The sequence below is a fragment of the Lepeophtheirus salmonis genome, chromosome 6, assembly GCF_016086655.4.
Source record: "Lepeophtheirus salmonis chromosome 6, UVic_Lsal_1.4, whole genome shotgun sequence".
In the NCBI taxonomy this organism is placed as follows: domain Eukaryota; kingdom Metazoa; phylum Arthropoda; class Copepoda; order Siphonostomatoida; family Caligidae; genus Lepeophtheirus; species Lepeophtheirus salmonis.
In genome coordinates this window covers 51,771,504-51,786,564 of record NC_052136.2, presented here as the reverse complement: position 1 = coordinate 51,786,564, position 15,061 = coordinate 51,771,504, and positions in this window count along the sequence as shown.

The following is a 15,061-nucleotide window of genomic DNA, read 5'->3' as shown; positions in this document are numbered from 1 at the left end:
TTTAGTGTTTCGTGGTAAGAATTAGCCGCATTGTACAAGTATCAAAAATAATTTAATCTTTAGTTTTTGTAATATTTTCAGATTCGTTAACTATCTCATTCATAATGTATTTATTAGTATTCTCCCTTACTCAAGACGAACTTAGAACTCAAAGAAATTATTACTGTATCAGTTTCAGCAGATTCCTTAATTTATGGAAAAATACTCACATCATACATGTATCGCCATAAGAGAGAATCGTTCATTAAGAACCCACATACTATATATAAGATCTACAACTCATCAATCTCAAATGATCATAAATGAATAAATCAACATTTCTCAATTTTAATTTATTTCTTAAGTGGTTTTAGTTTACTAATAATGCTGTTTTGATTTAGTTTTTATGAACTTGGATATCTGATGCATCATTGTTTAGTATTTACTGGATCTATTATGAATATATGAATATTAAAACATTATGCGATCAAATTTATCACGACCTACTGGTATAATATGCTTAATATGTATTCTGTAAGAAATACTTTGAGTACACCATTAAACAAATTCTTGAAGCAAAACGTGAAAAAAGAACTAATAATTTTGATCCTCTGTCTGAAATTTTGTTAGACGATGATGATGGTATTTTGTCTTTATCTGAACTGAAGGAAAAACTGGATTTGAATGGCGTTTATGAAGAAATTTCAGTTATTTGCCTTAAAAATGAAGCTCAATCTTTGTTCATTAATATAAACTATGCAGTAATTATGTCTTGTTATAAATAATAATAGTAAAAGTTCAAAAATAAAATATATTTATTACAAGAACTATCAAACACAACCATCAAAAAGTTTAAAATATATTATAGCTTTTAACAATTGTATTATCAAAGTATAAAGAAAAAAATCAAAAGCCATTAAGCTCATTTCTGAAGACCATAAATTTAACTTTACACTATCCTTTTAAATCTTATTTAGCTTATTATAAATATTTTATATAATAATTTTATTTTATTGGATGTTCAATAATTGTATCCAGTTTGATGATATCAGTTAATTTGAATATCAAATTTTAAGGTAATGAATTACTTTGGTTAATGTGCTGAAGTCTTTTTACTTTTTGAAGTCAAAATATGAAAAAAATATAAATTAAAATGAAATATTAAGTATTTAAAGTTATAAATACAAATACGTGTATTTGTACAGGAAATACGGGAAGAAACAGAAAAGCGAAAGCTGGCCACTCTGCATCCAAATCATCTCCTATATTCTTCTAGTATGATATCAGTTTATTTTCTTTGCTAAAAAAATAAACTCCCATGTTATCTGATCAATCCCCATATTTCCGTACGCTTATGCTGATAGTGATAACACTTCTTCGAAAACCTCAACGTGCTTGACTATAAAGATATCGTAGACGTATATATTGTAGTGACTAGTATATTTTTTGGTAAATCCCTCGTATTATGAAATTAGGAAAACTAGTGCCCTAGTAATTTTGGAGTCAGAAAGGTCATTTCAATAGATGAGGGTTCAGTTTGGTGTTTTTCATCTTCCTCTCACGAAAGCCCTTGGTCAAGGAGGGGAATATCTAGCATCCTCAGCCACTATAAGGAAAAACACTTACTGTCCCGGACAAAAATTTTACATCTTGAATTCTATATGACGTCTCGTGATTTGGCGAATAGATAAGGACTTGCTGCTGTTCAAAAATATACTTATTTAATTTTTGCGATTCTCAAACATGTAATTACCTGAGGTCCAAAGCATTACAACAGTAATAATACACAATAACCTCTGAGTAACTAAATGAAAAAGGTAAATTTCAGAAATTTCACGGATAATGATCATCCATATTACTATATTTAAATTCAAATAATTGAAAACTTTACCGCATTAAGAATTTAATTGAAGGTTAATTTATATTTGTGATGCTCGGTTGTAGAAAAATAAAAAACGGCATCTTGCGAAAAAAAACTGTAACACTGCAGCATTCTTTCTCCTCGGGCTAACGGTCGCGCTTCGCTACTTGGTTTAATGCTTTACTCCGACGTAAGAAAAACGAAAGAGATAAAATAAAAAGGAACGAAAAGGAGGGAGAATTGATAAGTGAGCGCTCATCCCTTTCTTTTAGAAATTCCAAAAAGGTCGTAGATCGGCTATGAAAACATAAGAATAAAAATATATCATTTTAAAAACCAACAGTTAGTGTTAAGTAGGAAAACATATATACACAAAACTCTTTTATAATATATATTTTTCCCACCATCCATCCTTTTCTATACACATTCGTTAGTCCATTCTCCCGATACAAGCCGGGCTCCCCTATCAGTCAAGTATCTGAGAATACGGATATAATGCTCCATATATATCTATCAAAACTGTCTTCCCTCTGCACGGGATCGCGTAGAGTATTGAGAGGACACTTACAACCAAACTTTTACTTTTTCTACAGTTTGCAAACAGGCTCGACGTGGTTATAAGACAGTCTAGGACGTCTAGTTTCACCCCGTACTCCGCAAAAATATTCCTCTCTACAGCCTCCCAAATATCTTGAATCCTATAGCACTAGTAAAACATGCGTCTGCTTGTCATGGTTTCTAATCCACAGAAGGAACAACTCCTATTTGTTGCATCTGAGAGTGACTTAAATAGAAATTATGAGGAGGTGGACATTCCGATATCTGTGATTGCTCAGGAGACACATTTGGTTTTTGGCTCAATTACTCCGAGTTGAAATTATTTACACGCCTCAAATTTTAACATAACAAGCCTTTATATGTCTGGTTTTTTAAAAATCTATTTAAAGGTTACACTTTAAAAAGCAATGACAGCTCAATACTCGTTTTCGTCCATTTTCACAAAAGTACATACATCAACTCACTCAAACACAACATGACTGAAACTATGATGAGTAACTGTCAACAGATTTCTGGCGATGGCCTCCCCTTAAAAGTCCTGGGAGGATTTGGATAGGTAGCCACTACTTAGTCAGTTTCTGACGTCAAGACTTGAAGTTTTCTTTTAATTTTACTTCCCACACTCATACCAAAGGACTCGCCCTATTACACTCGTAGAAAATATGTGCTGACGTTTGTATTTTCTTGCTAGAGAAAGTGCAGTTCACACTTTCATCCTCGTTATTCGACTAATTCTAATAAATCTTATAAAAAAGGAGTCAATTTTGCTTTGATGAAGTAAAAGGGTTTTTAAATAATATTTTTATTTGAAAGTAAACCCTCTGGAGTCCTAGTCTATCCAATCTATTGGTTTCAGGCTTTCCCACTGAGGTTTCTCACCGACATAGTAGTTTCGTTCTTATTCTTTTATTGACTCCAGGTCTATGAATAAAGGAATTGACGGTCCAAAACGCATAGTTTCTTTGTACTTGAGGATAAGTAAAGTAGTCCTCTCGTGAGTTATAAAGTTTGGAAGGCCAACTCATCGTTTATTCTAAAGCATGAGCTCTCCATGCTTTATAATATTGAGGAGTAAATAGTATTCATTTCTTGTATCCAGTTGTAGTTAAGGGGTTCTTCATAGCTAAATTGTAAGAAGGTTATTGGCCAGCCTTAAGATATTCTTTTACAGTACCAACTAAACGTATTTGTCACTTTAAAATGTTTTCCTTGAGAGTGCTTCCTCCGGTTTATTTGTACTTTGACTTAATTAATACCCCCCAAAAAAAAAATCTCCACTTTTATGGATTCAAAGTTCTCAAAAAAAAAAAAAAAAAAAAAAACAGGTCGATAAGTCCTAAACCCCAATCTGAGGTTGATGCAATCAATATCGATTCCTTTGTCCTTCTCATAGAAACTGCTCTCTCATTGCCGTGATTATATTGCAAATGCTCTCTGTGGAGGGGGAATATCACAAAAGACGCACAACTTTTGGTAGATTTTAGTCAAAGGTATGAATATGAAGTAAACTCCTCGATAAGTTCATTTCCCATAGATGTAAGCATTTGGGTCTTTGATAGGATGACCTTTAATCCAGATTCCTTTCGGAATTGGAATAACACCCTTTATAGTTCTCGTAAAGCAGATTTTACTTCGTCCTGTGAACAAGCCATAAATACAGAGACGTCCTCAGCGAATAGCATTATCCTCAATGACTTTCTTCCTATGTTAAGACCTTTGATTAATGATTAGAGATCACCTTTTCACATAGCAGATTAATGGCTATAATGAACAACGAAGGTGATAGCGGGTCACCCTGCTTCCACCTTCTATTTTTATTTTTTTGTCAGACACCACTGGGAAGCCGTGACAGAGGACTACATTGCCGCTAAGGGTGGATACATTAATTATTAGGAGAGCTCAGACACACACATCTATTTATAGTATTATTTTTTTGAAATGCAATTGTTAATTAATCAATTATATTTAGTTTTCGGATTTTAATCGAACACTAAAAGTAGATCGTTTGAAACTATAACTAATCCATCGAACCTATAAATTATATTGAAGTCAATAAAGTAACAAATGTGATTTCCCTAGAAGTGGCCGGGATTCGAACCAAGGTACATTTATTTTTATTGAAAATAACATCTCTTACGCTTTTTTTTCAATAAACATTTGGTCGCTTCACTATTACTAACATTAAATTTTAATTAACCCTGTCGTAGTGCTACAAATTTTACTTAAAGCTTATGACAATTCCTGTTCACAATTAAGAAACCAAACTAAATCTTTTATTTTATTAAGAAGGCCAAAACGGAGCAAATATAGTAGATCATTATTCAAATGGAGACTATAAATATTTTCTTTGAGTATTTGGACTCGTTTCATATATTTGAATATACGTATAACATCCCTAATTGATCTAAATATGTTCATGAAATATTATACCTTTTTTGAAATATGAAAATTATATAAATTATTATTTTCTCATCTTTATTAAAAAATTAATTTGTGTTGACGTCCCACATATCTATATTAAATTATTTCAAAAAACATAATAAAATAATTTTCTGCTTCATTAAGCTTAAAACATCAACTTTTATTGTTATAACTTTTCACTTACAGTTAGTTGTATTTCCAGAGAGCGATTCACTAAAACATTTTATGTAGTGAAACTGCAAAGATTGTCTGAAGTAAAAGTATTCCTATTTCAGGCAGCGATTTCTTATGAATATCATGTATAAATGAATTAAATATAGAAATAACAAAATGACCAACTTTTTTTAACGTTTATCTTTTTATAAATATGGGTTTGACGAGAAAAGACAGAAGTATATCAATCATGATTATGATTATAATCTGTTGTAAATAATTTCAAATTAAAATTATTTAAAAAGTTAGTTCCTTTATGCACTCGAGAGTCAATTTATTCATGGTTGTCTCATATATATTTCTCACAAAACTGAATAGACTTTCAATTTCAATGGATGGACCTGAATTTTATGATGTAGGTCGTTTATCATTGTTCTAATTACATGCTAAAATTAAAGAAAAAATGATTTTATCCAGGGCCCCTACAGGGTGGAGCTCTTGTCTTCAAACTAAGTTAGTCTATATAATGATCCTCACTTCCTTTAATTAATTGACCATTTTAAATAATATAATTAGAAAAAAAAATTGCTTTATAATCTATATAATTAAGTGGAATAGGCATTATTGAGTTGATTCCGATAACCAATTCGGATACTTCAAAAAAAGACAATTCTTGCCGATACCGATTCTAATGCAACAGTAAATATCTAGTTAAAAGGAAACCACAAGTTCTACAAAAATGTCTTTCAGCCTGTCGTCTAATCTGTATGGAGGGATTGCTTTACAATTAAACACGACCTTATTGCACAAAATTATGTTCTGACAGTTTAAGAAATTATAAATTAATTAAATCAATTTTTACACTCTCAATGCTTTCATTTAGTATGAGTACGGTTTAGTATCTCTGAGGAACTTTTTTTATGCCATAAGTAAAGAATAATTTTGATCATGTATCTCCTTTTTTTTTATCACTGAGTATATATTTCAGTACTAAATAAAACTTATAAAAGGACTAAGTACTGCTAAGAACAAAAATTGTATTAATTTCATATCCCTAAATTAAATTTTTTTTATTAATTAAAAACTAAAAAGATTTTAAATATGGCTACATAAGTACATATGTAATATTATACGAATAAAAAATATATCATACCCTACTTATATTTTTGCTTTCTCTAATGACGGATATGTATTCATTAGAGTTTGTATCTTAACAACATAGAGAGTGCTTCAGATATTTGTTTCCCCTGTTGACGAAGAAGGAAGTTTTATCAATAAATTTCAGGTTTTGTCAAAAAATTCAAATTATTTCGTTACTGTAGAAGAAATTTAGGAAATATTGGTATCACTGAAATCCGAAGAAAGAGCAATATTGAATAATGTTAATTATTACCTGCAAATCTTTCTTTTTTTTTAGGTAGTTGTATATAGTATGGTCCATTGAAATCCACTTCAACAATTAATGAATGAAAGTTGTGTTCTTGAAATTAATTCATATTTCATTATATTAAAATATATACAACTATTTACAAAAGAAAACAAATCTGAGCTCTCTAGCTTACGTACAAGTTGAGAAAATGACACTTGAACGTGATCGACTAATTTCTGTTGGTGCACTCCAAGCAGTTTGACGTCTCTAGGACCACCGTCTACGTTGTCAGCAAGTACGAAAGGTTGGAGAATCAAAAAGACAAAACTAGACCCAGAGGACTTAAAGAAAGTAGCCCAAGCTAATCCCCTCAAGTGTATGAGAGCCAATGCAAGAGATCGTAGGGTTCCACAACATACTTCTAGAAAAAGTGGTTGGAAAGACCCTTGCAAAGGGTGGAGAGGCCACTTTTGACACCAGCAATTAAAAAAAACAATCTCTTTTGTTGAAAGACTCTTTTAAATAAATATTGAAGGAGTCTTTTGAGTTCTTTTGAACTCCTTTTTGGCACTTTTGCCCCCCTACAGCCCTGATGCCACCCCCTATACTAAACATTTTGAGTGTATTTGAGTGGCTGCAGTGCCTGACATCCAAAAAACCGAGGCCCTCAAAGCTACTGTCAGCCAGCACTTGGACGTCATGATAGAGGACTACATTTGCAGAGGATATCAGGCCTTCTGCCGCCACCTGGAAGTCATCATTTCCACTAAGGGCGACTACATTAATTATTAAGAACCTCATATATAATTTAGTAGAAATTATTTTGTTAATTAATCAATTATATCTCGTTGAAGTTTAAAATTCAAAGTGTTTAGACTTTTATTGACCACTTGGTATAGGGAAAACTTATTGCAAAGTCGATCCTTAATTATATATAACATACCTATGTACATTAGAGTAGCCATTAAATTTATTGTGATTTTTTTTTAAATATACTATAAGCACATAATAGTCCAAAAAAATCATCTTGATGACAAAAAATGGTACATATAAGGTTTGAGCCATATTGTTCAATATTTAGAGTAAACGCATTGTCATTGAAGTTTTTAAACTTTATAGTTTTATGATAAAAAAATAGTATTTTCACATTAAAATAGTCGATATAAAATAGAAAAGAGCAATTTATACACAATCACTATATATTTTAGAGCAATACTCATTGGTTCAATTTGTCCATATTGTTTTTTTTTTTTTTTTTTTAATGATTGAATTTCAGAATAAAGTTAAAAATCAGGCATTTTTGACTATATACTTTTTTTTGGCTTTTTGCACATATACGAGTGTTGTCTGAAAAGTTTCCGAACTCAACGTGAAGATGGCAGCACTCCTAAATAAAAGCTAGTACCATTTATCTGACATCTATGAACAGTTATTCACCAAAGTTTCAGCCAATCTGGACGAGCAGTTGTGATGTAAACGTCGTTTGAGGGAGTTAATGTGAGTGTTTTTGTGCAAATGAACAAAATCGGGTATCCAGCTATCATTAAATATTTGTTTGACCAAAATAGCTGAAACTTTGGTCAGTAACTTTCATCAAATGCTACTAAATGTGAGAAACTGTTTCAGTCCTTTTGGACAACAAATATTTTATGATAGCTAGTTACTCGATTACATCCATATTCACAAGAAATTGCTACTCCCATTCTAAAATTGTATTCCTAACTCCTTGCGCCTGCTCTTTTTTGGTAAAATTGTTCAACTTTGGAAAATAAATAACTTGATATTTGTTTTCATATATTAATATTTGTGTAGCTGGGATGAAAAAAAAAACTGGATATGCATTTTTTTTAAATTACTTTTATTTCTTTGGGACACCACCGTAATACATATGTTGACATTTATTTATCATTTTTACTAAATAACAATTTTTCAAATGAATGACTAAAAATTATATTTTTGTATAAGTAAAAGCAAAGTCCATTTTTTCACTTTGCTCTCATTAATATGTAAAACGCTCATATTTGTATTACCGTTGCTATTAAGAAACGAATAATGTTTTGTTTTTTTAATATTATTATATTTTTTCATTCGTTCCTCATTTATTCCAGTTGACAAAAAATGACAATGAAAAAATAGGTTGCAAGAACATGTACACACAAAATAATTATTTGTCATCCCTTTATGTTAGTAGAGTTCTAACTAACAATATAAATAAATTATAAGTAAAACAAAGAGAAAGTTGTAGAAGACTGATGACGAACACAAGCCTTTTTTTCATTTTTATCCATTAATTAATTTGTACTAGGAGCTTGACCATTAAGGGTTTTCTTGAGACAAACTTTATAGTGACAAAATAGACAATAACCAATTAATCAGCAAATCTATGCACAGAAAATTGCCCTAGATAAAATTACCAGTGAAAAATTGATATTGAAAAATATAACACTCGGGATTATTGTCATTTGAAAATTTTCTCGTCATTTACTAACAAAATCAGAATACCTCGACCCAAAACTTGTTTTGTGCAATGGCGGAGTAGACAAGCAAATTAAAAACACCTGCCACCACTTTACAAAGCATTTATGACACCTCCAAATACTCCAAAATTAACCCCGGACCTACGTTTTTTATACTGCTGAGTGTCTTTGCCGTAGTTTTTATAAACCCATGGGCCCGGGGTTTATTTTGAAGAATTGGGGGCGGGGGTTCTAAATGTTTTGCCAAGTTTTTGCCGGGGTTTTTAACCTGCATGGTGGTTAGTATCTAGCTACGACATGCTCATAAATAACTCCACTGTTGCTCCTTAATTATATTCTGAGTCGAGCAAGTACAAGCAAAGTCCGAGAGATGGCACTACTACTGATGTGAGGCTATGTTTAGTTAGTAGCATCTCTTGGAAAAACACAGGCCAACTTCTGTCTATTTATTTATGTTTGGCATTCGTTTGAATCGAGAAATCGGCCGGAAAGATTATGGCGATTGTCTTTTGGCTTCGCAGATCCTCATTCACTATATGATATTACTGGTGCATATTATTCATTGTTATTGGACCGTTTGAAACCCAAGCTGTAAGAAAAACGCCCCCGATTGCCCTACAAAAAAAGACATTTTCCATCACAACAATGCACCAGCTTACACCTCAGCAGTTATCGTAGCAAAATTAATAGAAATAGGCTTCCAACTCGAGATGCCCGCAGCTCACGCACCTTCACTATTCTGTCATCCATCACTATTTCATAGATTTTATAAATGATTTATGGAGTAGTAACCTCAAGGCGTCCAGAGGGTACAGTATCACTTGTTTACTTGTATAAACTGTTCGAATCGAAGGTGCAGAGTCCCCATAATGTTTATCAAGCTTCTTTTTAGTCTCTTGAGGCGTTTTGCAATTCATAAAGTAATGTTTTTATCAACACACGAACTTCTTTTTCGTCCATTTTTTGAAAATCCCTCCACTTCCTCGATTCAAAAGAATACCAAACAGAAGGAAATAGACTGATTGCACAGACTTTTCAAATGACCCTTTTATTTCACTCATTACTCTCTAACAAATCATATGTGCTACTCTCCGTCTTTTATGAGTCTGCATCCTAGTGGTGACTTTATACTTGGATGTTCTCTCCTCAATAATTATAACAACTTGGAAGAATAAAATAAAAAAACTATTCAGATTGTCAAATACAATTAAAATCATATTCGTGTTAGTTCATAGTTTTTCTTAGAGTTGTAAAATGTATTTTTATCTTGGTAAAAATATTGTGAGTCATTTTTTTCCCCATTATTTTAACATAATACAAAAAAAAACATCTACAGAAAAATAAAACTAGGTTGTAATGTCAGAACGACAAAAAAACAATACTCATCGTAATAATAATTCAAAATTACATTCGAATTAGTTGTCAATTAAATCAATTATCTTTTCACTGTGGTCAATTATATTATAAAGTAAGATGAAACCGAATTTATTGGTTATTCTTAACTCTTGAGATGGGACAAAATATGTATATTCTTTTATTTAAAAAAGTTTTTTATTATGCGCCCACAAATTAAGGACTGTTATTAATATATTTAGTGTAGCCTTTCTCAAAGGAGGTGCTCTAGCACACTGGGGTGCTACCTGACCATGTCAGTAGTGTACATAAAAAAATTGTATTTTGGCATCTACCAAATAGTCAGAAAGTCTTAGAACATAATTAACTTAGTGGCTTTAAATGAAATTTTAAAGATTTTTTTTTATTGGAACCTATTTATTACTTATAAGGGAACATTTTTTGATGAATTTGAGCACCTTTGACCTTAATCACACGCTCCACGTGACCCCATAACGATTTGCACACGTTGACAACGTATTGCTTCGACATTGATCGCCACTTTTGCTCAATCGATATCTATAGGGACTCAATACTGCTGTGACGTTGTCTAAAGGCCTTGCTTTTAAATTACTACCAAATGCTGTAATGAAGGGGATTCAGGTCGGGTCTCTTCAGCCATAACTTCATTTTTTTGCCATCAAATCCTGCATGATTTTTGGCAAATGTGCAGGAGCCCCGTCCTGCTGAAAGCAATAATTGACTTTTTTTATTGCTTTATTATCCTGCAAACCTAGGGAAGTACTTTTGTTAGCAAAGTCATCAAGTAATTCATGGAAGTCAATCTGCATCCAACTGGGAACCAATTTGGCTTCAGTTTGTGACCTTCAGATGAAACAATGCCGAGCATCATTACTGAGGCTTTACAAAACATATGACCCCATTATTTTGCCTATAGTACACAAGAGTAAATGTCTTCTAGTCCAAGAAGATCAAAATTTGGTTTTGGTGATGACTCAGGTCATTGTAAAGCTTTTTGTACCGATCAAATCGTAATTGTTATTGTTGAGTGAGCAAGGGTTATTCAATATGTCAGAGAGACTTACCAACCCTTCTTTTTTTTCTTTTTTTTTTTTTGTCGACATTTGACACCTTGGAACGTCTCACCAACCGCTTCTTCGCTAAGTCCATTTTCCTCATCTTCAAATTTCTCAAAAAATCTTTTTTTTGCCATTTCAGGTTTTAATTGCTTCTATGAAAATTACTGATGCCTTCACCATTGTTTACCTTAACTCTTACCCTCCAAACGGTGGGATTGCAGACATTAAAGGTCTTTACAATATCAGAATTGCTCAATTCACTGCGAACTAAACGAGTCACTTCTTGCCTTATTTGCTCCATTTTAATTAATTTTTATCCGAGAAACTTGGTAAATAAGGTGTTCAAAAGTAAAATAATCAGCTGTTTGTATTTGGGAACGCAACTTTCGAATAAAATTAACCAAAACCTCTCAAAATGTAACTAAAGTAATGTTCCAAAACTTTTTGTCGGCTCTGTAATTAAAAATGATATTTGATATATACATACTTTCATTTTTTTTTTTACTTATGAAAAAATATAATTTAAAATTCATTTTAGATAAATTAATAAATAAAACTTACAGTAAAAATCTGTCTCAACTCAAGTACGCGGGATTAATAGCACTATATTGTTTTATCCTTAAGCCACAAAATTACATTTGATTTCAAAAAGAACAAGGAATAAGCAACATGTAACGTTTTCAAGAAAGAAAACCCTAATAAGAACAGGATATGTTTGACTGTGGAAGGAAATTCAACGATTTGCTGTCGCTGGTTCGAATTTCGAGATAAGAATAAAAGCTATGATCTACGGAGAAACTTATACTATGTCCCAAGTTTTTTTAGATGGGCATGTAGAAGTAGAAAAAAACTGCGATCCCAAACAAATACCGATACAATACTAGATTTCTACATTGAAAAATATAGGTAAGATTTAAAAAATATTATTAGGATATTTGATAGAAGGAAAATATTTGATTAATAGATATTTTAGTAAGAAAAGTAATATATATACCTATAAATAATAAATACGTACATATATACTATATACATAAATCAACTATTATTGTAATTTGGACGTAATGAACATTATTACTTGTTATTGTTTTGATATAAAAGCCAATAGGTTGTGAGGTATATGATTAAAATAAATAAAGTATATGGATGTAACTAATGAAAACTACTCACATATGGACTTGATATGAAGATCAAATACATTTTTGAATGAGCAATTTTAGAGAATTGATACAGTTAGCGCTTGATAATTTTGCCTTAAACTATTTTGGCTGAGGACGTTTTGCTTTAAACCATTTTGCCTCGTTGATATTTTGCCTTAATATGTGAATAAATGAGTCATTTTTTATTTTTTTGGTTAAACTTGATGTTCCTTTCCAATTTTTTTGTCAAAATATGTTATGACATTAAAACGTATTTAATGGTTGTTTTATGTAAGAAATCATGTGGAATCATGTTCCAAAATGTCAATGTATACATCAACAAAATCTCACTATGTAATGAATTTGAGCAAGAGCTAAAATAGTTTATAAAATTAGTATAATAAGATAATAAAATAAATCAATACGGCAACGATTCAAAACGAAGAATTGGAAATCACATCTCTCCTATTAATTATCTTTAGACATGATGGATTATTCATACTTGAAAAGACTAATGGATTGACGAACAACCATAGTATGAGGCAAGAGTATAATTCCATCATTATCCCAACAAAAAAAAAACATTTTAGACATTTTATGGTAATAAATATTATATCTTTGGATTTCAACCAAAAATAAACAATAACGACGTATAAACTTCTTTACCTATTTATATATTAAGGGGAAATATCTTTAAGGAAAAATGCCTTTTAGGAAAAATATTTGAAGGCAACATATTTAGTCTTTTGCTCAATTGGTCAGAGTAAATTTAAATCAGAAGCACAAAGAAAATGACCACAACATACTTGCACCTATCTGCCCTTGTTTCACTATTTTAAAGATAATATTAGTCATTAGTTTTTTCCACAAATTACAATTGAATGCAACCCGTCAAATTTAGAGCCCTGCCTGGCAACAGTTAAGATATATCTAAATTTATAGAAAATATCACTTATATTTATATATTATTGGCTGTCATAGATTTCAGCGTGGCTCTTTTCAGCAGGATCCTTTTGGGTGCACTTTATATAGCACAGCTTCTTTTCAGATTGTTTTGTTTTTTTCGCATAGCTCTTTTCAGCACCATCAAAATTTTCCATATTTATGTTGGCTTTCATGAATTAATGAATACATTAATAGAATATTGATAACCTTAACTATAGTTATATCTATTACCCATTACTAAATTTCCAAAATCTATTCAAAATGTTCCATATTTTGTTCCAATTTTAGCTAGAAAATATCAATATAATCTGTTTGAATTCATTGAAATTGCTTTTTTTTTCTTAATATTCAAAGAAAAATAAACAAACGAAGTTAGATGTAAGATGAATCTTTCCTACGAAGCATTCGGTTATACTGGACATCCATTCCCCCATCGTTTCCATTCCTAAGAATTAATACTATACTTTTGGATATCCTAGTCATATGCCTTCTGATCTTAGCTTCAACTTCATGTTCTGTTCCAGGGATCTTGTCTCTTTTAATGGAGGGATCGTTCATTGTGCAGATATCCCTTCACATCAAGATATTTGATAGTGACTTCTGATCTTGTGAATCATCGCCTCTATACTCAAGAATACATCAGTTTCTCCAGATCTTGTAAAGAATCATCGTATACTTATATAAAAAACAGAATAATCGACTGAAAGACCTAGTGAGGAATAGACACAGATTTATCATCTTCCATCCACAGCACCTTCAATGAAATTATTGAGTCAATTCCTCCTTAAGTCAACTCTAATTCATCTCCTACTCTAAGAAAACATACATTGATAAAAGTCCTTCAGTGTCCGATCTATCACGTTGATATAATTTCATTTATAAGCTAGAGTTTGTGATGTGCGATCCATAGGGATAATTATATAACCTGAACAATTCAAGCTTACCCTTCATCTCTTTATTACTTTTGAGTCTATTTTTTCATCGGAAAACAAGTGAAAGATAATTCTATACTCTTAAAGATAATATATATCTTTTTTCTCGAACGTTTTGTCTGCAAAATATATTATATTCTGTTATTTTATTACATATAAATTGTTATTGGTAACTTATAAGTGATTATTATTATTTATTTTTTTAAATATTAGTGACCTCTTAACTAACGCATAATTCAATTGGATTATCTGAAAGTCGTTGCAATACCCAACATATAGAGTCGGGAATCATTTTCTAAGCAGCTTCTCACCATATTGGAATATTACTCTTGAAAAGATCTAGGATCTCCACAGTAATAAATTTGTAATAGATAATGTCTAAATGCTTTCCATAAGTGCTAATGTATATGTTTTATTGAAGACAATAGTTAAAATGTAACAAAATGATAATACGATTTGTTTGAACAAATAAATTTTAAAAAAAAAAGATGATATTCCTCACAATTTAATTCCCAGTTTATGAGAAGTAATCTGTTATTTTATTTCGTATAGTATTGATTCCATCAATGCTATTTCATTATTGTGATTGTAGTAATGAGAGTTATCAAAATTCTTATTGTTATAAGTTGAAGAACTACTATTGGTCTGCGTTACAAACTGTTCAAGCGTTATGAATATAGGGATGCTTTAGAAAATTTTATTTCCTGAATATCACTTAAATATTTGCAAAAAAATATATATCTCTTAATAAATAATAGTCAAAATCACAAGACTTACATAAGACATCATATTCAGTTA